The sequence below is a fragment of the Macrobrachium nipponense genome, chromosome 47 (assembly GCF_015104395.2).
Source record: "Macrobrachium nipponense isolate FS-2020 chromosome 47, ASM1510439v2, whole genome shotgun sequence".
NCBI lineage: Eukaryota > Metazoa > Arthropoda > Malacostraca > Decapoda > Palaemonidae > Macrobrachium > Macrobrachium nipponense.
In genome coordinates this window covers 32,309,034-32,334,599 of record NC_087222.1, presented here as the reverse complement: position 1 = coordinate 32,334,599, position 25,566 = coordinate 32,309,034, and the positions used below count along the sequence as shown (strand labels likewise).

Genomic DNA, 25,566 nt, shown 5'->3' with positions numbered 1-25,566 from the left:
TGACTTATCTGGGCGAAGGGAGGGAAAGCTGTGTGACATGAGGTGTTGCCTTGGCAACGACAGACCTTGCATCACTTCCTCTCCTTCCTTGAGATAGATCTTCATACCCCTGCACTCTGAGCAGAAAATGTGTGTAGTGAATCGAGCCCTTGTTCCAAGTGTTGTGTTTGGCCATCAGAACAAAGGGTGCAGTTTGCTTGGGAAAGGAAGAGAGAGAGAGACAGAGAGAATAGGGCTTCTCTGGCATCTTCAGATTGCAACACACCTCCAGTGATGCCAAGTTTTCTCTCTGATTCCTTCCTGCCCTCAGCCAAACGGTGTCCTGTTGTTGCCACTCCTAAGGGAGCTGTCTCCTCTTCACTGTCTCCTATTGCCTTGTTGGTAGAGAGCTGGCGTGGTGGCTCTATGACCCAGTACGACTTTGGGGGAGGGGGGGAAAAATTCCCCTCAGGGTGAAGAGGGAGTGCTCCTCTTAACCCGACTTGTCTTGCAGGTGTGTTGGAGCCTGAGGAGCTTGGGGAGTTGTGGCTCTCCCTATGCCCCCTGTGGAGCCTCCTTGGAGGGCTTGATCTCTCACACAGCACTGGTTCTTATGATCCTGCATCTGTAGTGTGCCTCTGACTTCCTTCCCTTGGGGAATGTCCCTCTCCACCCCCTTTGAAAAGAGAAAAAGTCGCAAAGTGATTTCATCATCTTCATCTTCGTGTGCTTACACTTCCTTCCCTTCTTTCAGTGGAATCAAGGGGAGGAAGAAGCTGTTTTTCCCAGCTGTATGAATGCCCATAGTGCTTGTAATGGTCATCTGTCTTCCATGGAAAAGGTTAAGGGATCTCTCGTTTGCTCTCCTTATGATTGTCCCCAGAGAGCATGTCCTCTAGACCTTCCACCTGTCTCCATGCATGTGCCTGCTGCTTTATCAGTCACTAATCATGTGAGAGCTGCTGTGGTTTAGGCATCCTCCGTCCCAGCTGCTGCTGGGAGCCTCCCCTGCTTTGGCAAAGACCGATTCAGTAGGTACCTTGAAGTGGGGGATTCGACTGCTGAGCTGAGCGGAAGCTGAATAAAAGAAAGTGCCAAGCAGGAAAGGACATAAGGGTGTTCGTCGTCTTGCCTTGGTGTCTACACGGCTCATCCTCGTGAGGCTCCCTTGCTGAGGAAGAAGAAGGTTGTCTCTCCCCCCCCCCCCACCCCCCCCCCCCCCCCCCCCCCCCCCCCCCCCCCCTCCACCCCCAAGAATGTCTTGATCCTCGGCGGGACTTTTGAAAGGGTCTGTCTTGCCGTTCTTTGGTGAGACAGGTGGGGCCTTGAACTTCTAGTTCTTTCAGTCCTAGAGGTTCGGGCCTCTAGGGCTAGTACCATCTCGGGTTCGGTTTTGTTTGCCAGTTCTTCCCTAAGTGCACACAAATTCTAACGAGTTAGTGTGCAGCCAGAGTTGGTGGTATGACGCTGAAGTCCGCTCGCCTGCACGAGTTCAGGCATGGTGTTGGAGGGAAGTGGTGGAGTCGCTTCACATCCACTCCCCCATGCCTTGCTGATGAATCACACGCCAGCGTAGCGATTCTTTTCCGTCTCTCAGGGCATACATGATGGTTTTGCTAGACTTGTAGGAGGTCCCCCGTTCAGTCCTCTCAAGAGGTTCTGACCTCTTTGAGGACTGGGACACGTCGTGAGGACAGTATTCGCTCTCGTAACCAATTGGGGTGGATGCTATTCCTCCCCACCCAACCACCTCGGTCATGGTCCAGGTGTCGCATAGCTTTTGTTTTTCTCCTGATGTGGTGGTGAGTGTCGTTTCTAGTCCTCGGGGGAGCGGTTTCGCCATAGGGAAAGTGACTCTTTTATAGACATTGCAAACTCGATCAACACCGCGGGTTGGTGATTGATTTCTCGGCCCTGCTCTGTCTGTTTAGTTCTGCTAGCAGGGTGAGTGGGAAGCAATCCGATTTATTCCCAACCTGTTAACCACAATTCAATTCCTCAGGATACACCGGGGAGGGGTGAGGCGTCAAAGAGGGTCTCTTCCTCCTGAAGGAAGGGGATCGAGGGAGGGACACATTAAAAATGGACTTGACGGTCCTTCCCCGCAGGAAGGAATAACCCGGAAGGACATTATTACCTAATATCAGAATTATCGATTAAGGCGGGGCAGACCACCGTCGCCCTCCGCCTCTTTGGAGGTCCCTACAAACATCGAGGGAGGGACCCAGCTTCAACAAACCACTCAAGAGGACTTAACCAACCCCCTGACGGCGGTGGGCGTGGGGCGCCGCCCGCCAAGGACCAACAATCTACGAAGACGATCGAAACAGACTAATCAGGTGCCCCTGTGTTACGGACCTGGGATAGCAGAGGACAATGTTACGACCTCTGAGGGAGTCCGCCTTCCAGGTTCGATTATGAAATTAAAAAAAAAAAAAAAAAAGAAATACAACACAAAACAGTTGAAAAACTGGGGATATGAATATAGAAAGAAACAAAACCCTAACAACACAACAAAGGTTTATCTTACAAGCTTACTAACAAAGGATAAATGCAGAATGGTAACTCTCCTATTGGCACATAAAACGACTAAGGAATCTTACCGCCACATGCCACAACCAACAACCAGGGGGAAAACAGAGCAGGTAATAAGAATACTTGCTAAAACAGTTCCCCGGCACTTCCCAGAAGAGGTGGCTTTATACGAGTAGATCGGCGATTGCTGGACGTACCTCTTGACTCCAGTATTGCAGAAATAATAATTTCTTGTAAGGCAGGAATTCCCCAACACCTGTAACGGGACCTTTGTTTTCTTCTCTGAAGTCTGCTCGACGTCGAGATAACAAAACGGATAGACCACACCTGAAGACGACCTAGACCAATAGCACCAACCAACTCTCGAACCAACTCTCCCTTCTGATTGAGACTCGTCGGTTCCTTTTTTCATCGTTATCTCACGGAAGAATCTCTTGCTGCTGCTGAATCTCTCACTAAATAAAACTGATATGTGGCTCTCTTGTGACCTAAAGCTTGGTGGGCGATCTCTCTTTACGATCTCCTCTCTTCATCTTCTACGATCACCTGCTCTCCAAAAGTTCGTTCGTCGTATTTATACAGCACTGGGTGCGGAGCCTACGGCGAACGTCCACCGAACTCAGGGATTTCTAGAAACTTCTTAGTATGAATATAGACGAGGCAATTGCATCAGAAATCGCAGGCGTTTCTCACATAAACGACGAGATCCACAACACTACCTGCCGATTCTTTGGAACAAAACCACGAACCATAGGCGCCTCCAACAGTGGCCGCGGAAAACATCCATTGATGCCGAACTTCACGGAAAAATGCGTTCTCCATTTCCTTTATCCTTTCTTTGCTATGAAGCAAGCAACCTTCACCACGCCCCCCACACCCACCCCAAAACCCCCAAAAGAAACAAAAAAAATGAAATCAATTGGATTTTATTTTATTTTTGTTCATGAAAACTTACCTGTCAGGAGATTATATATAGCTGTATTTCTGAAGTCCGACAGCAATTTTAAAAAACATTCGACACCACCCGTCAGTGGATCGGCCAGAGGGTTAGGTTTACCCATTCCCGCCGCTGGGAGGCGGGGTATCAGGAAACCATTCCCTATTTTATATTCATAATTTTTCTGTCGCCAGGTGCCTGGAAAAACACCTGATTTCCAGTACCTCCGTCTTAGGATTGTTTTGGAAATTTCTTAATTGCCGCTAAGTATCCTAAATTGGTCCTTTTAATTGATTTACTTGGATTTGTTTGGGCTTAGGCATACGCCTATCTTAAATTGATTTGAATTTGATTCAATTTTTGCATAAGATATCTGAATCTAGTTAGGCTAGTTTCAGAGGGTGGGGTTGTCTGCAAAGATAGGGTGGGTTTTGGGCCTACCGAAAGATTCGGTAGAATCCGACAATTTGGTATTGCACGATGGGTATGAGTCTTGCTTCTTTGTTGAGATTTGTCATGTAAGGAGTGTGAGAACTTTGTCTAATTCCGTTAAGGAAAGACGTTATGATTCGTATCGTTTGCCGCCAATTAATCAGTAAACATGTCTAATTCCGTAGGAAGGAAAACCGTATGTATGATTCGTATGTACGCAAATTAATCCAGTAAACAAACAAAGTCAGGGTAGTTGAACCTTGCTACCTATACCTGTAGAATTTTTTTTGCCTAAACCCTGTTTAGTATGGCCTACGGGTTTGGAATGAATATTTCTGCGAGAGGTGATCGCTATCCTTCAATTTGTTGTGAAGAGTGCTGCATTCTGTTTATTGGTTTCTCATAAACTCTGGTAATGTTTGCCTTCGGGGCCCGAAAACAGTTTCTGGTAGAGGTTATTGCCCCTTTCTCTAATACTCTTTCGATTCGTATCCTTAGAATCTGAAAGTGGCTTGCTTTAGAGAGCAATTAGTGAAGTGGCCTACAAGTGCAATGGACAGTGGGCCCCTTGTGTTAGTGAGGAGGGGTGCGTCAGATCGGCCTTATTTCGCCTCTAGGCCGGGACCTCTGCGTTGACTACCAGGGACCCGGGAGAGGGGGAGGAGAGCATGTCGAAAGGCCGAAGGAGGGTTACGAGGAACCCCCACCGAATCACCGACGTGCCATTCGGACAGTTTCTGATGAAAATTCCACCCAGAACTGGCCTAAGTGCATGCACGTGCACGAATCCTGAAGGATTGCTTCTTCCGTCCTTGCCAAAGCGTCCTCCCCGCGCAGGGGGTTGGAGCTTTCGGAAGGGACTCGGCGCCCCTCTAAATAGAAGCTTTATAGAAAGAGGACGCTTCACGTTCCTCTATCTATCGTTATGCATTCCAGTGAGAAAAGTAAGAAGAAGGCGAACGTCGCCATTATCATGTGTTACGGTCTTTCCACCGGAGAAACTATGAAAAAAGAAGTCTTAGTAGCAGGACGCTTGTGAGGAGCGGACGTCCGGAGCTTTGTTACGTGAGAATAAGAAGGCGTTCCCATCGCCCCTCGTATTCACCACCACGATCAAACCCTTCTCCTGAGACTGTTTCGCTTGCAGTAGGATTTCTCTCCGAGATGGTATATCGATTGTTTTGACGGCCTGTTTCAGTGGAGCGTTGAACGCTTTTCCTGCACGCTTCTTTTTGACGCCCTCGGCTTTGACGGGCACGTTCGGCAATGGAACACCAGGACGTTGCGCGGGTGGGCAACGCCAAGCGCGCACCAGTGGGACGGCCTTGAGCGCACGCCAGTGGCATACGACGCCGAGGGCGCCGCGCGCGGCCAGTGGACGACGAGCGTGCTCGCTGCCTCGCCAGTGGACGCCAGAGCGCGCCAAGTGGGACGGCTGAGCTGTGCTCGGCTGCTCGCCAGTTGGACGCCGAGCGCTCGCGTCCAGCGCACGCCAGCGGTGTGTCGCCCTGGGCTGAACGTTTCTGTTGAAACCTCTTTCAAGCTCTTTGTTTACGATTTGGGCCTCAAGAATTTTTTACCTCCTTACCTTCGGTGGATACCGTTATACCATCCAACATGCAAAGAATGTGAAGTAAAGCAGTGCTTAGGAGGAAGATTCTTAAAGTGAACAGACAACTTCGTCTTCGAAACCCAGCAAGTCCTCGGGTTTCGGTCAATTTCAAGAAAGGTCCTCTGTCAATATTGATTATTTGATTTTCGGCAAAGGTGGATGGACGTTAAGGAAAGCTTCAAGGGAAGATCTCGTTGAAGAAGATCTCGTTTTCTTTTCTACCGGCCAGGTCAAGACTTTGCGAATAAGGCAGTTACGGGTTATGTAAAGGCTTCGATGTCATGACGGAGTCAGGGACTCCCCTCAGGCAACGTTTCAGTAAGCACATCAAAAAGGGACGCTTCTTCAGGAAACGCGCCAAGACAGGACGTTCCTTTGCCCAATACTGCCCAATAAAAATTTTAAGCTTTAGCAGGCATTAGTTGGTGATTACGGGAGAGGAAAGCTGGTTGGAGAGTTTTTCTTCCCTTTCCCAAGGATAATTTTGCAAGCTTTTGAGCCCATCTGAAAGGGTTTTTCAGATGATTAGATTTTGTTAGGTTTCTAGTCGCGGGGGACTACGCGTCGCCGAATTGAACATCGTCGTTCCACCTGATGTAAGCCCATTATCTTAAATGCAAAAAGGATTGCTTGCCCCTTCCTCGTTTGAGACGGGAATCGGAAAAAAATAAATGCTCGACTTCCTGGATTACGTTTTGGTCCAATGTCAGTTGACTTTCCCCCAATTGACAATAATACTATCGTTTTGTCAAGTAAGTGTGGGTATCCCCTCATTGACAAAAATATCTCTTTGTCCCGTAAATGGGTTAGTTCTCATTGACAAAACATATCATTAACTTGATATTGCGTTAAGGAAATTAAGCTCAGTATTTTGACAAGAATTTCTAGGAAAGAGCTCTCATTCGTCATTCGCAGGAGCAGATCATAACAACGAAATAGAACTATTGTAGACGACGTCAAATGGAACGCTTGATGATCCAACAACATAAGAAGCTTGAGCTGACTGCTTAGATTCTCTTAAGTTTTGTTCATGGAAACTCGCCACGTCAGATATGTATGTAGCTGTATTTCCGAATTCAAGCTATTATATATGGTTCTGCCAGGTAAGTATGAACAAACTTTATTGATGATATAATTTCATATTTTGCCTTGCGTTATTTTATTCTTTGGTTGGTTCAAGTCATCATACGCTTGCTGTAGTTTACTCTCCTTTCGGATGGCAACCGACGAGGTCTATTGTCTATTTTAAGGACATTTAAGCGTTTACTCCCATGCAGCCTTCCAGGGAGTTTTCCGATTTTATCTTTTCACCGTTGTATGGTAGTGTCTTTGACGACACAAAAACGCATCTATATATTTTAGTTGTTTTCTGTTTCGCTTAAAATTATCACCAGCCTTGAGAGTCTTGCTGCTCAAACAAAAAATAAACGGACCCTATTTTCTTCGTAGAATAGGGTAGATGGCAACCAGACATAAAGTTAAAGAGACGACGTTCGTAAGATGTTGGCTTGCTTGCCGTGTCACGCCTGGGTCTCGTCCTCAGTCCAAAACCGAGCCAGTAACAGATCGCTGCGCTGTCATGCGCGGTTCCGGTAGGTTACGTCTCTATTCTCCATGCTGGATTGAAACTGACCTAAAACGTTATCTCTGTGCTGGCGGTTATCGTCTCTCCTGGCGGGATTGACTGACTAACTGTATCTCTGTCCTACATCACGGACCTTTAAGCCATAAGATTGAGGGGATTTCCTTACCGGTGAAATGAAATAAACTTTGCATTCGTTTTGCCCTTTCACTATGTTCAAAAAGAGTTATCCTCTTAATCCTTTCGGTGCTCCGTTACCGCACGGTAATAGGAACTACGAGGTCTACCGCAACATTGCAACTTTTATATGCCTCTCCTGCTTAGGCAAAGCGCAGCCATTATTAGGGAAAGTAAGCAATTACTCGGGGAGGGACAATGGATGAGCTTGCTTGGGGACATTTCCTTCCTGAAGACGTATGTTTCCCCGAAGAGACTGCAATTCAGACCACAGTTTTTTCCTAACGGGAAAAACTGAAATATTACTCAAGATCTAGGAATAATGATTATGAACAAATCTCTTCAGTGCGGTTATATCACCTGAGGGTTGATAGAAAGCAAGGTTGCCGGACATCTGGATAGGGTTTTCAGATGTCCTGACGGGATCTTAATCTGAAAGGAAAGTAAAAGCGATTCGGATAGTCACCCTTTTTCCAGTGCTCCGAAAACGAGTTTTTGGGAACAACGTGGTCAAGATCAACTCTGATTTTCCACAGGCTCTTCATCATTCCTTGAAGAAGTAATCTTCCTCTCGGGGGGGTCCCCGTTCGAGTTTACAGACAAAGATGCCATATTTATAGACAAAACAGGCGTTAGAATGTAACGAACATCCTCTAGAGGTTCGTGACAGGATTGCAAAAGTCCCGTACGAATGTCTCGATCGACGGGCAGGCAAACTATTGACTTTCCGAGTAGGAATCTTTCTTTAGAAGTAAGGTTGAGAGTTGTGGAGGACTTTAGGGACGCGACCTTTTATTTCTGATCTTCGATATGTTGAGGACGAAGAGGCTTCTTCTTCTCTGCTCCCTTATTCTCGATTCGGGATCGGTACCATTAAACGCCATCCTATGATATTGAACGGGGATGGATGTTTAGTCTCTTTTCCCCTTTTTCAATCGCTTAGGAAATGTAATAAGAGGATTTATGACGTCACAGGGAGCGACATGTTGGACTTCAGGATCCTGGATTCACAGAGGTCACATACTTCCTAGTTCACTTTCCAAGGACCTTTTCCGAGAGAGTCGGTCTACTCTAACTCGAAAGGTACCTATAACCTCTCCGCTCTGAGTCTGACTACGTTCAGGCTATCGAGATGTTGACAGGAATAAGATTACCGTCTTCCATTTCGTCTGAAGAATGGGATAAGCTGGCAGTCACAACTATTAAAGAATACGCAAATATGTTGTTGACGGCCTTTGGGCTCAGAGATTTGCGTCTGTCAAACAACAAAGCCCTTCACGATCTTTGAGTTCTGTGGAATCTCGAATCTCGCTCACCATCTACTTTTTGTCTCACCTGTTTTCTCGGAGTCAGACACTCGTGCGAGCTCAGGCGACATATAGTAGCCCTGAGTTTCTTGTTGACGAAGTCGGTTGCGTTTATACACCCCCGATGATCGTGTAACATGAGACCAGGTTGGACTGTCAGGCATTCTTCCTTCGGGACTGAATCGCCTTTTTGCTCCTCGCTCCTTTCTCCTGGCACCAGAAGCTCGATCAGGAGTTGATTCGCTGACGACGTTGGGTTGCGTTGATACACCCCAAGGTTTGCTTAGATTGAATCGCCCAGGGCAGTCCTAGGGACAACTTCATCCTTCCAAGCGAAAGAATAGTGCCTTATGGTCCTTCAGGAGGGTACAGCCTTGCTGTCCTTGATTCGTCTGACTGGTCAACTGGTCGGTCACTGACTTTAGTACAGACGGACTGACTGTGCATGTCCAGATCGAAGCTTTCAATATGGAACTTAGATGTAGTCTGAAGTTCTTGATGTCAAAGCATTCGAACCTCTCCTACCTGTTAACTTCTTGCATGTGATCAGGAAGGCCTTCTTCTAACCACCCTAGATACGACAAAGAGGGTTAGTGAGATTTTAAGCCATCGTCACAAGTTTTGGCTTTAGAGAACACAAGGCGGTGTGCTCTCTAAGCCTTCCGTTGTGGCCTAAGAATGGAAACCCGTTTTGTCCTTGGGCCAGGAGCTTGGAAGCAAGGATGGCACAAGTTAGTGGGCAGGAGCCAGAGAGAGTCCTGTGCCCTGTCGGGTCTCTCAAGTTTTATCTACATAAAACTCAAGAAAGTCTAAGTCATTCGGGCAATCTGCAGTGTTCCGAAAAAGACCAGACTTGCCCATATCGAAGAACACCCTGGCTTTAGTGTTAAGGAGTTCTTTCAAAAATGCTCCTTCATTGTGTTTGCACAAAGATTTGAAATCTTTTTATCTGAATGCTCACGAGGTGAGGGCGCGGCCTCGGAAGCATTTCAACAGAGCATGGCACTCAGCAACATCCTGAGTACCATGTTTGTTCCGACACGGCATACAAACCTTCGGTCCTTTTACAATAGGAAGGTACTAGCGGCAGCTGGATAGGTCGTAAGCTTTCGAACAAGGGGTTCGGTAGTTAACTGCTTGTCCGACAGGCGCGCAGCGCCGACTGGGAGGTAAACAAATCACTTTTGCTTTTGGCCTCACAGCGAGTGGACGTGTGTGTTCGACGCTCTCTGCCCGCTTCTCGTCGTTTGCTTTCCCTGAGTATATGGTTGTGTTTGTGTATGAATCATCATTGTAAGTACAATCATTTCCTCTTTATTCATCCAATTGTGGTTTATTTGATCAATCATGGAATCTCCACGCCTCGCTACCCCCCGGAGATTGTGCCCGGGTACCGAAGGGCGTAAATGCGGTAAGTTCCGCTCGTTCCCTGAAATTGATCCACATATTTTGTGCGCTCGGTGTCGGGGCCGCGAATGCACCCGAGCCGAGCCCTGTGAAGTGTGTATGTCTTGGTCGGAGGCGCAGTGGGGCTTGTACGAAGGTAGGAAGAAGCGAAGGCCTGCAAAGGAGTCGTCGGAAAGCTCTCCCGCGACTCCTTTGGTTACGGACACTTCGTCTTCTTTCCTGCCGGCCCGTTTCAGCTCCCACGTTTGGCGCCTTACCCTTCGGGGGGGTTTCTAGGGCCTTCTCCTCACCGACATGTACGAGTGGGCGGAGGCCGCGAGTACCCGATGTCGAGTGTACTCTGGGTCCTCTATCCGTTCGTCTACATCGCACGAACGGGTAGAGGATCCTGCTAATCACCCGACCTTTGCTTCCTCAGGTGCTTGTTGCCGCGAAGGACGACCTCGGGACAGGTGTGGGCATCGTTTGGGGTCTGCAGGGCGTGCCGAGTGTCCAGGGGCTGCTCTACCATCTCGCTGGCTCTGTGGCGGTCACGCATGCTACGGTAACGACCACCACCACGACACCCTTTTCAACTCCTGGCTATGCTTTCACCTCCTCACCTGGGTGTACACCCCGTCAACGCGGTCTCTGTCCACACCAACTACATCGGTGCAGGGGCCAGTCGCCGTACCACGGGGGAGTGTGATGCCGCCGCCTGGGTTTGCCGTGCTGCCTCGACCGGACTTCGTGTGCCCGAAGAGCTCGCCCCTGGACCTCCCACCAGTACCTAGGATGTCTGTGCCGCTGGTCCGTCCACCTGGGCCGCCTGTACAGCCTGCCGTACCTGCCGTACCATGTCCAGCCACTGTTCACGGACGTGATGTTTGCCGACCACTGCTGCCGTTCCTGTATCTGTTCCTGCCGTCTCCACTGCTGTTCCTGTGATGCCTGCACCTGCTGACGTTGTTCCTGTTCGTGGCGCCGCTGCTCCCGATGCTGATCTGTTCGGACAGTGGTGCGTCCGGGCCCTGTTGCTTCGGCAACAGCAGCCCCGGCTCCGCCCTGGATTGACAGATCTGACATCGGTCCTGAGGAGGTTGACGAAGAAGAAGAAGCAAGAGGAGGAAGGTGTCGTCGTCGTCTTCATCGGTCTTCTTCGGCCGTTGTCCGTCGTTCCCCTTGCCGCTTCCTTCCCCTTAAAGGCTTCCCCCTAGGGGGCCTCCCCCCAACCTAAGAAGAAGAAGGTCGCCATCCCCCCCCTAAAGGAAAGTTTCTCCTTCGGGAGCTTTCTAAGGGGGGCCCGATCTCGCTCCGGTGAGACGGGGGGGTTCTTACCGCTGGTCACCCTGGCTCCTTCGGGGGCAGGACCCGTCTCTTCTTCCGCAAGGAAGAAGACTACGGGGACCAGAGGAGTGCCGGCTAACACCGGCACTTCCTCGCCTGCTGTTAGTGGTTCGACCACGGCAGCAGGATCCGTCTCGGCCTCAAGTTCGCGAGAGGTACCGAGTGTAACGGTTGCCTACCAGCGACCGTGCAGCTAGGAACCAGACCTCTGAGCCAGCTCAGCGTCAGGTTCACGGCACGGAGCGGAAGACTGGTGACAAGCCGCTCACGCGGACCTCTCACCAGACCAGCTCTCGCTCTCCCGCGTCGAGCAGCTGGCTACCCGGGCGGACGTGACGGTCCACAACCGGCCACGGGCTGAGGCTGGGAAGAGGTCCCCCCGTTCGCCGGCACCAGCCACGGCTGGTACCAGGACGTGACGCGCCGTGAGGATACGCACCGGTCTCACCGTGACAGTGGAGCTCCGCCGGTCGCCTGACCGTCACTCTCACAGAGAGCGATCGGGTTACGGCGACCAGCACCAGCTCTTCTGACACACGAGACCGGGGCCGCTGTTCTCAGTCCAGCCGTTCTCCACAGCGAGACGGCTCGACCAGGCCTGCAGCTCGATCGCCACCGCGGGTTGACGATCGCCTGCAGTCTTCCAAGCCCACTGGTTCTGCCAGCGAGCGAGGAGGGAGCGTTAGGTCTGCCTCTCCCATACCTTCAACCTCCTCGGGTTACACCGGGAGGGGCGAGGTATTGAGGAGTGATCGTGAGGGGTGCGCCCCTCAGGATCCCACCACGACGTCCTACGTACCAGGCACGGTTCTCGGACCAGCCAGGTCGTATGCACAAGTGCCTGGAGGGGGAGACCGAGAGGGGTCTGTCGCTGTTCCCCCCCTCGAGGGGGGAGGTCTCGGGAGCTGCTCCTGTTCGAGGGACTGGATGGTCCTACTCCGCAGGATGCAGTCACTCCTGAGATTCAGAGGAGGCTTTGCCGAGGTAATTGCGCTGATTCGTCAGCACAACGACCTCGGGGAAGGATCGCCGCTCCCACCATCCGAGCCCACGTCCCGGCTCGAGTCGTTCTGGGGCCCGAAGAGGGAACCCAGACCGACGGTGGGTTTGCCGCGTTCTGAGCTTGCCGACTCAGTGCTGGACCAGGTAGAATCTCTTGTCTCCGGCAAGACGGTTCTCTCAAGTCTGGCAGGTTGAGCAAGCTGCTTCCACCTCCTCTGCTGCGACAGCGGCGTTTTTACATGCCATCTGAGGACCTGATGCCTGCCCAAACAGGTGAGACCCGAGTTAGCCAGGCTACTCCGGGTGTGTCTCTGCAGCAGCTCCTGTCCGAGAACCTATGGTTCTCGCAGCAAGAGGCACTCGGCCTGGAATCCACTGCCATGGCAGCTTTCCAGGCCGTCTCCTGGTTAGATCTGTGGTCCCTCACAGTATCTAAAGGTCGCAGCCAACTCCGGGGGAATTTCTCCCGAAGATGACTCGGCCTTTAGGAGACTTTGCCAGTCTGGGGGAAGAGCCATCTCCTTTCCTTGCCCACCAGACGGTGAACCTGTGGGCCAAAACTGGTTCTCCGAGTAGGGACGCTGTCCTTACTCGAGTTTCCAGGGCGGCTGGGCGTGAATGAAGCGGCATTGGGACTCCGCAACGTGGACCTTTACGGAGTTCCACGTCTCTCTTCCCAGGAGAGATGGTGGACGCTGCGGTGGACAGACGGCGCACTGACGACAGTGACCGTCTGGTTCACCAGGCAGTCTCGAAGGCTTCTGGGCAGCCTCGGACTGCGGCCAAGCCAAAGAGCTCGGCTAGCGCGTTCCACGGTGGCTGAAGAACGGTAGTCGCGTCGAAGCCCCGAGGGGAAAGACTCTGTCTTTTTCGACTTCTACAAAGGGGAGCCGTAACCAGCCCTCCTCCCAGCCCTCCTTCTCCCGAGGAGGCTCTGGGAAGAAGTCGAAGAAAGGGGGGAAACGCTAAGGATGGCGTTCCCCCTCACCTGCTGCCGGAAGTGGGGGGGGTGCCTGGCCAGCCATTGGGCAACTTGGCAGTGCTACGGCGACCGAGACCTGGATTGTAGATGTCCTTCGGGAGGGATATCTATTACCCTTCGAATCTCGGCCACCCTCACCTCCAACCCGGTTCAACAGCAGTCGTACGTTCCAGGGTCATCGAAGGACGTAGCATTGAGACAGGAGATCAAGACCATGCTGAGCAAGAGAGCTGTAGAAATCGTCACGGATCAGTCACCGGGCTTTTACAGTCGACTCTTCCTGGTGGAAAAGTCTACGGAGGCGGCGGCCCGGTGATAGATCTCTCCCCTGAACCGGTTCGTTCGCCAGACCCGGTTCACGATGGAGACGGCACGTCCGTGCTCGACTCCATCAGGGAGAACGATTTCATGCTTTCAGTGGACTTGAAGGAGCGTATTTCCAAATACCCATTCATCAGTCCTCCAGAAAGTACCTCCGCTTCATCCTCGACGAGACGGTGTCCCGTTTTCAGGCCTTTGATTTCGGTCTCTCAACCGCCCCACAGGTGTTCACGCGAGTGTTCACTCTGGTGTCTGCTTGGGCCCATTCGCACGGGATACGTCTGATGAGGTATCTCGACGATTGGTTAGTCCTGGCGAGCTCCCGCTCGCAGTTGCTACAGGACAGGGATCGATCTGCTCGAGTTCTGTCGCGATCTGGGGATCGTTGTGAACTTCGAGAAGTCCGATCTCGAGCCCAAAGCAAGAGGATGAAAAGTACCTGGGTATGCCTGATCGAAACACCCGGGGTAGAGGGCGAGTCTTCCCCGCAGACTCGCGGATCAGCAGATTCAGGGAGGCACGCCAACCAGTTCCTGTCTCGGCAGGAACAGGTAGCTCAGCGATGGCAAGTCGTGATCGGACACCTGTCGTCACTCGAGAAGTTAGTCCCACGGGCGTCTTCACCTGCGGTCTCTTCAGTGGAGACTAAAGGAGAGTTGGTCACAGGCGACGGATCCCCCAAGCTTTCCAGTGGTCATGACCCACCGGAGGTGAGGCAGGACCTAGCCTGGTGGACTGGACGACAGGAACCTCTTAAGAGGAGTGCCTCTGCGCACTCCCCCCCCGGACATGCAGCTGTTCTCAGACGCATCGACCGAGGGATGGGGCGCACACCTGGAGGAGTTGCTGACTTCAGGAGTGTGGGACGAGAACGACAAGCACCTTCACATCAATGTACTGGAACTCAAGGCGGCGTTTCTCGCTCTCCAAGAGTTCCAGGACCGCTTGATGGGACACTCAGTGGTGTTGATGTGCGACAACACCACGGTAGTGGCCTACGTCAACAAACAGGGGGGCCTAGTGTCTCTCCCGTTGTACCAGTTGACTCGGCAGGTACACGAGTGGGCCGAGGCACACCTCAATAGAGCTGTCGGCAGCTACATTCCAGGGAAGAAATAATGTAGTAGCAGACACACTCAGCCGTCGGGATCAGGTGATAGGGACCGAGTGGTCTCTACACCAGGACGTGGCGGAAAGGCTCTTCGACCTGTGGGGGGCGACCAGTCGTGGATCTGTTCGCCACCCGGCACAACAGAAAGCTTCAGGTTTTCTTCTCAGCCGTGCCGGACCCATGGGCAGCTGCAGAGGACGCTCTTCAACACCCGTGGGACAAACCTCTTCGCAACCTCTTCGTCTATGCCTTTCCCCCGTTCAGCCTGATTCGCAAGTGATCAGTCGAGCACTGGTCACCCCGAATCTCAGGATGATCCTGGTGGCTCCCAAATGGCCCACAGGCCATTTGGTATCCGGACCTGCTGGCTCTTCTCGCAGGAGAACCGAGAGAGATTCCCCCTTGGCACAACCTTCTCGCCCAGCCACACGTCGAGCTGTACCACCGAGCAGTCCAGTCCCCTACGACTTCACGGCTGGCTGTTATCCACCATCTCTTGCGAACGAGAGGCTTTTCTCGTAGCGCAGCAACAGAGATGGCTGGAAACGTCCGTCAGTCCTCTGCAGCTGTGTACCAGGGGAAGTGGGCCGTCTTCTGTGGTTGGTGTCGTAGACGGGGGGGTCTATCTCCTCTCAGAGCCACTCTTCAGCAGGTAGCGGATTTCCTCGTGTTTCTTCGCCGATAGGAGAAGCTCCATCTCAGTCCCCACAGTCAAAAGGGATACAGAGCCGCCCTGGCTCTCGTCCTGAAACTGAGGGGATTGGACATCTCGAACTCGTTCGAGATCTCCTTGCTTATGAGGAGCTTCGAAAGGTCTTGCCCACCCAGGGAACTCAGGCCCCCTGCGTGGGATGTGACTCTCGTCCTTAGGAGTTTGACTCGAACGCCGTTCGAGCCACTCCGAGAGTCGTCAGACAGGGATCTGACCCTCAAGACCCTCTTCTTGCTGGCCCTGGCATCGGCGAAGAGAGTAGGGGAACTTCATGGTCTTTCCTATGATGTACGACACTCCAGGGGGATGGGGATCTGTGACGCTCGATTTCGTCCCGAACTTCGTTGCGAAGACTCAGAAACCGTCGGTCCCTGACGACAGGTTTGAGTCCTTCACGATTCCCTCCCTAATGGACTTCACCGATAATGATGCGGATGAGATGCTGCTTTGTCCTGTGAGGGCGCTACGGGCGCTATCTGAAGAAAACTCGACACCTCAGGCCTGAGTGGTCGACGCCGCTTCGTTAGCAACCGGGGTTAATCCAAGAAAGAAGTATCCAAGAACAACCACCTTTCATTCTGGCTACGTGAGGTCATCAGGAGGGCGTATGAGCTGATGGTAGTGACGACATCCGTACGTCCCGTCCGAGAGCTCACGAAGTCAGAAGTATTGGCCCCTCGTTGGCGTTTCGTAAGAACTTCTCCGTGGCGCAGGTCCTGAAGGCAGGGGTCTGGTCTAACCAGACTACCTTTACGTCCTTCTACCTTCGGGATATTGCCCACAGGTCCTTGGATACCTTTTCCTTGGGACCCGTGGTGGCTGCTCAACAAGTTGTGTAGCTAACCCAGACCCTCGCAGGCTGAAACAGCATCGAGTCCTGGTGTGACTGTGTGGATGGATGTGTGAGTGAGTGAGTGACTGGCTCCCTCTTCCCATCTCCTCCTCCTCTACCTGTGGGCAGAGGGTCACGGTCGTCACTACGCTGGATGAGGACGAGATGCAGGTGAGCTATATGACAGAGCCCCATCCTATCCCTTTCACTAGGGATAGGAGCAGAATATCCACCACTTCCTCCTACAAGGGGGGGGAAGTGGATGCCTACAAGAGACAAACCCATGACTTTATATTTGCTCCTGTACAGGAACAAGTTCTTACATTGCTGGTACGAAGAGATACGCTTGCCTCCCTCTTAGTACTCGGTCCAGAGGTCTGACCATTGATCCTGCGGTGCACACCCCGATCAATCGGACAGAGGCGGTGGATCCCTCCCTCGCTCTTACGACCAGGGAGGCTTCCAAGGTTGGGCGAACACCAGTCTGTTCACAAAAGACTCAGATTCCTCCCACCAAAGAAGTGAGTATGCCGTGTCGGAACAAATGACAATTTGTCCAAAATTGCATTTTTCCTAACTATACAAACCTGAGGTCCTTTTACACATAGTCCCACCTCATGCCACCCCTCACTCTGCAGTTTTTGCTTGGGCCAAAAGCAAAAGTGATTTGTTTACCTCCCAGTCGCGCGCGCGCGCCTGTCGGACAAGCAGTTAACTACCGAACCCCTTGTTCGAAAGCTTACGACCTATCCAGCTGCCGCTAGTACCTTCCTATTGTAAAAGGACCTCAGGTTTGTATAGTTAGGAAAAATGCAATTTTGGACAAATTGTCATTTTAGCGAAGCAACTCTGTGTTCACTTCACACTCCCTGCGAGATGTGAAGATGGCATATGAGATCTGCTGCTCGCTAGGGCCATACGTGTCTGCAGACACAATCTTGGGGGCAAGAATTACCACTCATCCTATCCTGTAGAAAATGGTTAGGAAGAGCTCTTAATTTAGTTGTTGAGTCGCCGACAACGGCGACTTCTTAACTCTTAAGCCTTAGTTAACACACCTTAACTTTGGCTAGGTTGGTCAGGTGGTGATATATATATTTATATATATATATTTATTTTACTTCTTAGCCCTCATGGTATGGTCAATATGGTCTAGTCACATTGTGGTCATGCCCCCGTTGACAGATCATCTGGAGTGCACCAGCTTTATAGGTCTCTACCTCGCTGGCAACTCTAGTAAAGCAGAAGCTATGCTAACAGGTGGAACCAAGATGTAAATCATCTGCATGCATTTGTTTCCCAAAATCCTTCTATTCTGTCCCTTCCCACCTCCAAAGGTGGGATTCAGCTATATATATATCTGACAGGTAAGTTTCATGAACAAAATGATATTGTTATGATACAATAAAGTTTGTTCATACTTACCTGGCAGATATATATATAGCTGTATTTTCTGAAGTCCGACAGAATTTTAAAAACTTCCGACACACGCAGTGGTCGGCCAGGTGGTTAGTACCCATTCCCGCCGCTGGGAGGCGGGTATCAGGAACCATTCCCATTTTCTATTCATAATTTTTATTTCCACTGTCCCCTGAGGGGAGGTGGGTGGGTACTTGATTATATATATCTGCCAGGTAAGTATGAACAAACTTTATTGTATCATAACAATATCATTTTTCTAAAGAGAAGCAAAAATTAAACAGCGGGGAAACAATTCTGCATAAAGCTTCAATGCAGTCAAACACTCACGCTTCTTCACTCACACTTACTCATGCGATAACAGAAAACGGTTATTAGGCTACTCATTCTGAGAAATCTCTAGAGAGGCTATCAGCTAATACGTTATCCTTTCCCTTTATATGGACTATCTTCATGTTATAGTCTTGTAATTCTAAACTCCAACGCATTAGACGTATATTCTTGTTCCTAAACCTCTCCAAATAAACTAACGGATTATGATCAGTATACACAGTTAAAACAGAACCGCTACGCGCGTAAATCTCAAAGTGTTGCAAGGCTGTAACTAAACCAAACAATTCCTTTTCAATAGTGGAATAGTTCTGTTGCGCTTTATTCAGTTTCTTTGAATAATAGGCAACTGGGAGTTTCATTCCATTCACTTCTTGCAACAAAACCCCTCCTACGCCAATATCACTGGCATCGATCGCTAAATTAAATTCCTTACCAAAATCGGGTAATAATAGAACTGGCTCGTGAATCATTATAGCCTTTAACTTGTTGAAGGCTTCCCCACACGCGTCATCAAATACAAAACTGCATCCTTTCTTAAACAGATTAGTTATGGGAGTGCTTATTTCCGAGAAATTTGGTACGAATCTACGGAAATACGAAACCATTCCGAGAAATCTCATGGCCTGTTTTTTAGTTGTTGGGATTGGGAAATTTACAATAGCTTCTATGTTCCGATCCTTTGGACAGATTTGACCAAGACCTACCTTATGTCCTAGATAAGTAATAGAAGCTTTCCCAAATTCGCACTTCTTTAGATTAAGAACGAGATTCACTTTAGTAAGGGCCCTCAAGTACTCTTCGCCAAATCTGATGACATGATCCTCCCAAGTTTCTGAAAATATCACAAGATCATCTAAGTACACGACACAGTTGTTGATGCCATTTAAAACTTTATTCATTAACCTTTGGAAGGTACTGGCTGCGTTCTTCAAGCCAAAAGCCATAACTTTGGGCTCGAAACTACCAAATGGCGTTATAAAGGCGGAAATTTTCCGGGCTCGTTCACTTAAAGGTACTTGCCAATAACCTTTAGCCAAATCAAGCTTTGAGATGAACTTGGAATTTCCGATTCTATCTAAGCAATCGTCAATCCTGGGCAAGGGAAAATTACTTTGCTTCGTTACACTGTTTAACTTCCGGAAATCAATGCACAATCTATCTGATCCATCTTCCTTTTTCACCAGAACTACCGGGGAACTCCATTCACTCTCGCTAGTTACTATCAAAATCATATCTAGCATGTAACTAATTTCCTTCCTCACAGATTTCTGCCTTTTCTGGGCTCAGACGATATGGACTTTGCCTAATGGGTTTTGTGTCCTGCAACTCAATATCATGTTCTAAAAACATTGTTAGGCTAGTTTGTCACTAATAGTTTCAGGATAATTCACTAAAACATTACGTACTTCCCTCACCTTTTCCTCTTCTAAACCCTGATTAAAAACTTCGAAATTCTTAAGCACCTCAGAGTTTTTCTCAAAGCTAATTTCTTTCTGGGACACCGTCACTATAGGCACGGGGCGTTCGTTATATTTCTTGAGCAAATTTACGTGCAGCCACTTTGCTCTACGTTTACCCATATCTATTAAATAATTCAGATTCCCCCTCTTCTCTAAAATCGAAAAAGGACCTTCGAACTTATACGATAAAGAGGGACCTTCTTTATGGACTAATACTAAAACTTTATCTCCAACACAGAGATGTCTCTTTCGTTCTAAGATCATGCTTTCGTTTAGTTTCTCTTGACTCTTCCTCTCGGTCTCCTTCGCTAGTTGCCAAGCATCCCTTAAACTGTTTTTATAATGCTCTAGATTAGTGATGTAGTCCTCGCTACCTTCTTTATTCATTAAGTTACATTTTAACATTTCCAAAGGACCTTTAGCGGTGTGAACGAAAACAAGCTCAAATGGACTAAATCCGGTAGTGTCGCTCGGGGCTAACCTTAAAGCTAGTAAAACGAACGGTAATTTTTCTTCCCAGTCGTGTTCGAAGTTCTTACACAATTTCCGTAAGCAACTCTTTAACGTTTGATGAAATCTCTCCACAATGCCTTGTGATTCGGGATGATAAGGTGTGGAAGTTACGAATTTGATGCCTAATTCTTTCATTCTATCCTTGAAATACTTGGATACAAAATTACTACCATTATCACTCTGAATAGAACGAGGCAGACCAAACTTAGAAAAATAATTCAACAATCGTTTAACTACGGTCCTCGCGTTGCCGCTTCTTACGGGTACCGCCTCGGGATAGCGAGTTAGTCTATCAATGATCGTCAACAGATATATATTCCCTCCCTTACTTCTAGGCAAAGGTCCAACCATATCGATAACTACATTCTCAAAAGGTTCGCCTACCGAAGGAATATTACATAATGGAGCTCTGGGGATTACTTGATTCGGTTTCCCGGCAATTTGGCATTCATGACAGCTTAACACATACCTCTTTACATCATTTTTCATTTTAGGCCAAAAGTACGCCCTACTAATACACTTGAAAGTTTTATTCACTCCCAAATGTCCTTGCTCATCATGTGCTAACTTCAAAACTAGTTCACGAAGCTTCCTAGGAACTACTAATTGTTCTGTGACTTCCCCTTTACTACCTGACTTCGGTTGAACATAACGACACAAAACTTCGTCCTTTAAACAAAAGGTTTCCTTACACACATCATTGAGATCACCATCCAGCTCATATTCAAAAAAGGGATTTTGACGAAGGAAAAATCTATTTCTGGGTGATTGGCTCGTGTCGCCCAATGAAATATCCTTAAGTTCATTATTTCTAGGTAAATTAATCCTAATATTACCAGAGAAAAAATAAAATCAAGAAAATGTCAGTTAAACTGACTCGCTCACTCTATAAAAGAAGTGTCGGTATGGTAATAGGGGCGAGTGAGATCACTACCACGAGTCATTTACCATTTAGACCTTCCATCACAAAATCCCCCACCTGAGAGAGCTGATACCAAAGGGTGATGCGTCCGCTACTACTACAACTACCGACGCCAAGCGGAGAGCAGCGCCTCTAGCGGCCATCCTTTATAATTGTTCATCTTGTACTGCAGGGTGGGTAAGGAAAAAACAGGGTGGGTTTCATAGGGCGACACGAGCCAATCACCCAGAAATAGAATTTTCCTTCGTCAAAATCCCTTTTCTGGGCTCAGCTCGTGTCGGCCTATGAAATAGTACCAGAGAAACAGACAAGATGGAAATAAAAGGTCAAAATGAAACAAAATTGTAAAAAGATTGGTATATAATATAAGTGAATCAAAAAACCAATTACACCATATTAACATAAAGTACTTAAAATTAGCTTATACTAGATAATGGTAGTACAGAATAGTATAATGGTAATCACAATAGTATATAAAGATTCACTAAAATTAATAATTATTTACAAATATACAAACTCATTGTGTTCTACCCTAGCATAAAAATAAGGGTAGAAACACTGAAGCACATTTATATGCATACAATGTGGGTGCCCCTAGCAAAAAAATAAGGGGCAGTCCACCAATAAGATCCTAGCGGCTAAGGCTAGAGTATCACGAAGAGCATAGCAGTAGGGTGAGGCATGTTGGACGAGGTAGGTAGAAAGGAGACCTGGATCTTATACTACAACTACTGTGCAGAATCAGGGGAAACTATGTTTCCCGCTGCTACTGCTGAAAATTTTAATGATTCCAAGGACTTCAGGTAATGACGTTTAAAGACTGTCGGTGATTTCCATCCAGTATACTTTTTAAGATCCTCAAAGTTCATATGTTGGAAATAATTAATTGAGGTAGCTACTCCTCTGATATCATGTGCTTTTGGAAATGATTCAGGGTTGGCTTGTTTAATGAAGTAAAGGATCTGTTGTCTGATTCCTTTAACTGATAAAGTTCCACCCTTTTCTCTCATAAAGAGAGGACCTGAGGATCTAGAGGATGTATGAGATAGAAAGGCTCTTAAAGTTAATACTGGGCAAAGGGAAGGATCTTGCGGAAGTGGGATGACTTTCCAAGGGGCCCATCTTGCAAGAGGATCCTCATTCTTAGAACTTCCCCTGAGGAGAGAAATTCTACGTGACCCGCATCTCTGGATAGAGCCGACAGTTCTGAAATTCTGGCTCCTGAAGCCAGACTTAATAAAAATAACGTCTTTCTAAGTAGCATTATGAATGTGCAAGACGAGTTGTCAGTATCTGAGGCGTTTAGGACTAGTGAGGACATATTTAAGAACCATGAAACTGAAGTAGGGCCTTTGGAGTAAGGTCTAAAGTCTAGCACAGGCTTTGGGAATAGACGTAAAGTAAGATTCTGTTAAGTCTATTTGGAAACCCAACTGAAAGATTTTCTTCAAAGCCGATTTATTAGTAGTTATGGTGCTAGACGGCTCAAGCCTTATTTTTCAAACTAAGTGGATCTGAAAAAGGATATAGCTAAATTAACTGTCATGGTTGTAGTGTTTGTTTCTTTCAGGAAGGATGCTAACTTTTTGACAGCTGAGTCATATTGCCTAATAGTTGATTCTCTTTTATCTGATTCCAGAAAAAGGAGGTTTTGTGGATCAATGTTAGCATCTTTTTTAGCTGCAAACTTCATGAAGTCCATAAAGTTAGGGTCTGAAGAATTCCTGAGGAAGCGAACACAGTCCTCATTTGTACTGGTTGCGACAGCTTGGGGTTGGGAATCCGTTGAGGTCGGAGACCCAACTCCAGAAGCAGAGGATACCAGTTGCTCTTTGGCCAGTCTGGAGCAATCAGGGCTACTAGTCCTTTGAAAGTCCTCAGTTTGCTCAGAACTTTCAAAAGAAGATTCACTGGAGGAAATACATAGATTTTCTTCCATTGATTCCAGTCCAACGACAGGGCGTCCGTGGCATAAGCCAGAGGGTCCAGGTTGGGGGCCACATAGCAAGGAAAAGATCTACTTGGAGACCTGGAACTCTCTGGCATATCCACTGGAATGACCTGTCGTCTAGAGACCATTCGGACTCCAGAGGGACTGACCGGGACAGTGCGTCCGCTATAACATTTCTTACTCCTGCCAAGTGGGTGGCAGATAGATGCCATTTGTGCTTGTTTGCTAGAGCAAAGATGGCTATCATGACATGATTCACGTGTTTGGATTTGGACTCTCCTCTGTTGATGCAATGTACTACTACTGCACTGTCCAAAACTAGTCTTAGATGAGACTTCTTTGGGGGGAGGAGTCTCTTCAAGGTAAGAAATACCGCCATTGCTTCCAGCACATTTATGTGGAGCTGGCGGAACTGAACGGACCAAGTCCCCTGAACTTGCTTGAATTGAGAATATCCCCCCCAACCGGACAGGGAGGCATCCGTGTGAATGGTTAACACCGGAAGGGGATATTGAAGGGGTACTAACTTGGCAAGGTTCTTTACTTTTGTCCATGGACGGAGCTGGTTGCGAAGGATCTGTGGGATCACTGACAACTTGTCTCGAGACTTGGCGTTTGCTCTTGACCGCCAAACTCGATTTATATCTTTCAGTCTTGCTTTCAGAAGGATGTCCGTCACTGAGGCAAACTGAAGGGAACCTAGGATTCTTTCCTGGTTTCTCCTCGAAGCTTGTTTGCTTTTGAGAAATTGCCTCACAGACTTGGCTATTTCTTTCCTTTTGACCACCGCAATTGACAGATTGTGGGAGGATAAATCCCATTGGATTCCTAGCCACTGAAAACGAGACTCCGGAGTGAATCTGGATTTCGTTTTGTTTATCAGGAACCCCAGATGTTCCAGGAATTGCACTACCTTCTTTGTGGCTTTGAGGCATTCCTCGACAGTTGGTGCCCAGATCAACCAATCGTCGAGGTACGCTACTACCATTATCCCTTGTGTTCTCAATTGTTGGACTACTACTTCCGCTATTTTTGTGAATACCCTGAGGGCTACATTCAGTCCGAAGGGCATCACTTTGAAGGAGAACGTCTGATTTCCTAGTTTGAAGCCTAGGAATGGACGGAAGTGTCTCGCTATAGGGATATGATAGTATGCGTCTGTAAGATCGATAGAGGTGGTGACGGCCCCACGGGGAAGTAAGGTCCGCACCTGCGAGATGGTCAGCATTTTGAACTTGTCGCAACGAATGAAAGAGTTTAGTTTTGACAAGTCTAAGATTACCCTTCTTTTTGTTGAGCCTTTCTTTGGCACGCTGAACAAGCGACCTTGAAATTTTAGATGCTTGACTCTCGCAATAGCTCCTTTCTGAAGGAGTTCCTCCGCATAATCTGTCAACTCCTTTGATGGTATCTGATAGAATGACTTGTTTGGTGGAGGATCTTTGATCCAACTCCAACCCAATCCTTTGGACACGATGCTCTGTGCCCATTTGCTGAACCCCCACCTGTGACGGAAGAGGAACAGCCTCCCTCATACCTTGGGAGCCTCACTGCTGTTGAGCGGGTTGACCTCCGCGCCCTCCTCTGAAGTGCTTGCCTCTTGCAGCTCTTCCTGTACCTCGTTGGCGAAAGTGACCTCTCGCCCTGCTTCCCCTAGAGAACCTGTTAAAGGTTGGGAAGGCTTGGCTCTCATACATTGAGTTGAAAGCTGGCGAGACGGTGTATGAGGTCGAGGGCTGGTTCTGAGGAGACAACAGGAGGATGGGTTGCGTCTGTTTAGACGTCGAGGGCTGCCCCTGTTGTGTAACTGGGACAGCTTGGACAAAGTGCTGTTGTTGCTGCTGTTTCTGATATGGTTGGAACCTCCTACCAGTCTTCTTCAGTTTCTTACCAGCAGCAGGGGCGTTCTCTTGCTTCCTTTTGGATGAGATACCCCATCTGGCTCTAAGGCTCTGGTTAAGCCTAGCAGCCTCGGGATGTACCTCATTCACAGAAGCTTCTGGGAAGAGGTCCGCACCCCACATGCTGGAAGCTAGAAGCCTATTAGGTTCATGCCTAATAGTTGCCTCTTGCAATACATGCTTTCGACAGTTCCTTCTAGCTGTAAAGAAGTCGAAGGCATCAGCTTGAACTGACTGGAGGGCTGCAGACTTAGCCAGTATTTTGAAGAGTGGTTCGGTGGCATAAGAAAGGGCAGCCATCTCCGTGATGATAAGGGAGTTAAGTGACCTCCCAAATCTCGTACGGGCGTCAAACTCTGCCTGAATAAGGCTATCAGGCAGTCTAGGGAGCTTTTCGCCAAACTGGTCCATCGCACAGTCTGGTTTCAGCTTCCCTACTGAGAAAGTGGCTGGCAAGTTCTCCCACAGTTCTCCGAAGGCAGGAAAGAGCGGAGATGTTGGTTCCGCCTCCCTCAATTGTGGAACGGGTTCGTCCTTACGGACGGCCTGGAGAGTCGTTTCCACCATCTTAGTCGCAAAAGGAAGAGAAGCCTCCTCCTCCGTGGCAAAGATAGTGAAAGGGCTCTTGAATGCCTGGAGTTTGGTATTCGTACAATCCCAATCCCCAGGCAGTGAACCCATTCCCTCTGCGCATGATCCCTACTGTAAAGAACAGTCTCTCTAGAGATTTTATCCTCTCTATTGAGGGCTGTTTCCGTCAGTCTGGCATACCCTATGAAAGGCTGAGTCAATCCGGGGGGGTAGAACTCGAAG

At 48.8% G+C, this 25,566-nt stretch overlaps 2 protein-coding genes across 2 annotated transcripts in view; both read left to right on the top strand.

Annotated features, from left to right (window-relative positions):
- Positions 1–25,566, top strand: part of LOC135204844 (zinc finger protein OZF-like) — a 167,721-nt gene that overhangs the window by 21,774 nt on the left and 120,381 nt on the right. The window lies entirely within an intron of this gene.
- The window catches only part of LOC135204845 (gastrula zinc finger protein XlCGF8.2DB-like), a 105,270-nt gene that overhangs the window by 789 nt on the left and 78,915 nt on the right, over positions 1–25,566 (top strand). The gene's annotated exons all lie outside the window — the stretch shown is intronic.